The sequence below is a fragment of the Physeter macrocephalus genome, chromosome 16 (assembly GCF_002837175.3).
Source record: "Physeter macrocephalus isolate SW-GA chromosome 16, ASM283717v5, whole genome shotgun sequence".
In the NCBI taxonomy this organism is placed as follows: Eukaryota; Metazoa; Chordata; class Mammalia; order Artiodactyla; family Physeteridae; genus Physeter; species Physeter macrocephalus.
This window is the reverse complement of record NC_041229.1, coordinates 88,186,168-88,189,053: the sequence shown is the minus strand read 5'-3', so window position 1 is coordinate 88,189,053 and position 2,886 is coordinate 88,186,168.

Sequence of the window (2,886 nt, the reverse complement as noted above, 5' to 3'; positions counted from 1 at the left end):
CCCATCCTCCTGGGGCCGGACCTTCAGCCATGACCTCCAGCCCCCACTCCCCGCCAGCAGCTCTCAGCCTCTCTCCTGTTACCTGGTCTGGTTCCTTCCTCCAGGGCAGGCCCCACCTGGCAGGGGAGAGGCGAGGTACCACGGCCTTTCAGCCTCCCAAGAAGGTGACATTTCCACGGTGCCCAGCTGTCCCCGGGGCTGGCTCTCCACTCGGTTTCCACCGCCCTGGGCCCTGAGGACCCGCGGGGGAGCAGGCGGAAAAGATGAAAAGCTGACACCCTCGGCAGGAAATCATTGTTTAACTGATTCCAGGACTGAAAAAAACAAGTGTAACGTTGGAGAAAGGAGAGCAACGTGCCATTCAAGGCCATTGTTACAGCCTCCTCTCTGTGTATGGGGAAACAAAGAGGCCCTCTGTGTGTGAGAACAATGCTGTGTGTTACCAGCCACTTCTGTGTTATTCCTGGGGACAGGAGGATGGGAAACGGGAAACGAGGCCACAGTGCCCTCCTGGGTCTGGTGTGCTCTGGACTTTGCTAACACAGTCACCAGGCCAGTCAGAGCTAGGAGAACAACTTCAGACTCCCAGCCCATGGTGTTCTGTAGTGGGGGCCAGGGACATCCCGTCAGGAGTGACCTGGGTCCGTGCTAGTCTTCTGGGCCTGGCGAATTGCCAAGTGCCCCTCCCCTCTCCCTCTCCTCTTCTCTTACCAGTTTTCAGAGACTCACCTCAAGTTCGAGCTGAAAAGAATCACAGCTATCATCTCTTCAAACACTCCCAACTCTCAGCTTTAATGAGGGGGCACCTGGCCCAGACTGATGCCTGGCCACGTGGCATGTCAGCTGCAGATGAATCGTTATGTGGTAGTATCCATGGGACCCCCTCACAGGCCAGACACTCCGTTATGATCAAGCTCACAAAATGAGGCTCCTGCCTTTAAATACTGGTTCTGCCACTAATTACTCATAGATTGCGAGGGTTTTTTTCTCTGAGTATTAGTTTTCCCACCTGTAAACTGGGATTATTCTTGGATTACTGTGGGGATTAAATGAGATAATACATGTAAAATTCATAGAACATTACTTGGCCTGTAAAAATTGCTCAAGAAGCATGAATAACAAATTAGATGCTCATATTATACCCGCGATTTGCTTAGATTCATGAGGAGAGGGTATGGGGATGGCTGGAAACCCAGGATCTCGAATACCCAAATTCAGCCTTGCCACCTACTATGGTCTACATTTGCCCCATTAGGTCCCTCAGGGAAGCTGGGCAACCAATAAATACCCACTGAGCACCCGAGTCAGTGTTTGGGAGCAGCCAGGCCTCAGCTCCGGGCAACTGTGGCAGCGTGGAAAGGTGGCAATGGCATGGCCAGGCCTGTCAATCTTTAAAGCAACCCAGAAACCTGGATTTTTATGTCAGATTTCCCAATTTTGAAACAGTGTTTCCCAAGGCACTGTTAGTGCAAAGTGAGTCTTGAATCATGCAGCTTGTGATGCCTGGTCTGGACACACAGGGCATTCCCAAGCCAGGGCACGCCTGTCGTTTTCAGATCTACTGGCCTCTGTTTGCCTGCAGCCTCCGGTGAGCTGATAAGGCCACTTCACAGCCCTCCTTGAGTTGGAGCAGGCAGTGTAAGATCAAAAATGATGAGCAGCCCGGTCTCCCTGGATACCTGACCTCATCTCAGTCCATGAAATGGGGGTGAGGAAAAGGGAAACCAGGGAAATGAGGGGGGCTCTCCCTCAAAGACCATGGTCCCTTGGCCTAATCCACCCACTGCTGCCATTCCTCTAATAAAGGGCAGACCGAGGGCTTAAGCCCCCATAATCTCCATCAGTCACCTCAAATGAACATAAATATAGGTCTAAGTGACCAAAAGTGCTTACCGTGCAAACGCAACTTCAAAACAAGATTGCTTATAATGAGATACCACTTCACACCCACCAGCATGGTTATCATCAAAAAGACAGATAATAACAAGTGTTGGTGAGGATGTGGAAAATTGGAACCCACAGACATTGCTGATGGGAATGTAAAATGGTGCAACCATGTTGGGAAACAGTCTGGCAAGTCTTCAAAAAGTTAAACACAGATTTACCATATGACCCAGCAATTTCACTCCTGGGTATATACCCCAAGAGAAATGAAAACATAAATCTACACAAAAACTTGTTTGAGAGTGTTCACAGCAGCATTATTCACAATAGCCAAAAGGTAGAAACAACCCAAATATCCATCAAATGATGAATGGATACGCAAAATGTGGTGTATCCCCACAACGGAAATTATTCAACAGTCAAAAGGAATGACGTACTGATACAGGCCATAAGAACGTTAGGACAGCCCAGGAAAACATTAGGCTGAGTGGAAGAAATTAATTAAAAGACCACATTTCATAAGATTCCACTTAAATGAAATGTCCAGAATAGGCAAATCTATAGATATAGAAAGGAGATTAAAGGTTGCCTAGGGCTGGGGGTGGTGAAGAGAGTTGGCAGGATGGTAGCTAAAGGGTATAGTTTTTCTTTTGGGGGTGATAAAATATGTTCTAAAATTGGCTGTGGTTATGGTTGCATAACTCTGTGAATACACTAAAATCCACTGAATTGTTACACTGTAAGTGGGTAAATTGTATATGTGAAATACATCTCAATAAAGTCATTACCAAAGAAAGAACCTCAAAACTAAGATTGCTGCCCTTAATTACTTTCTATTAAAAGGAAACTCTTGGGCTTCCCTGGTGGCGCAGTGGTTGAGAGTCCGCCTGCCGATGCAGGGGACACGGGTTCGTGCCCCGGTCCGGGAGGATCCCACGTGCCGCAGAGCGGCTGGGCCCGCGAGCCGTGGCCGCTGGGCCTGCGCGTCCGGAGCCTGTGCTC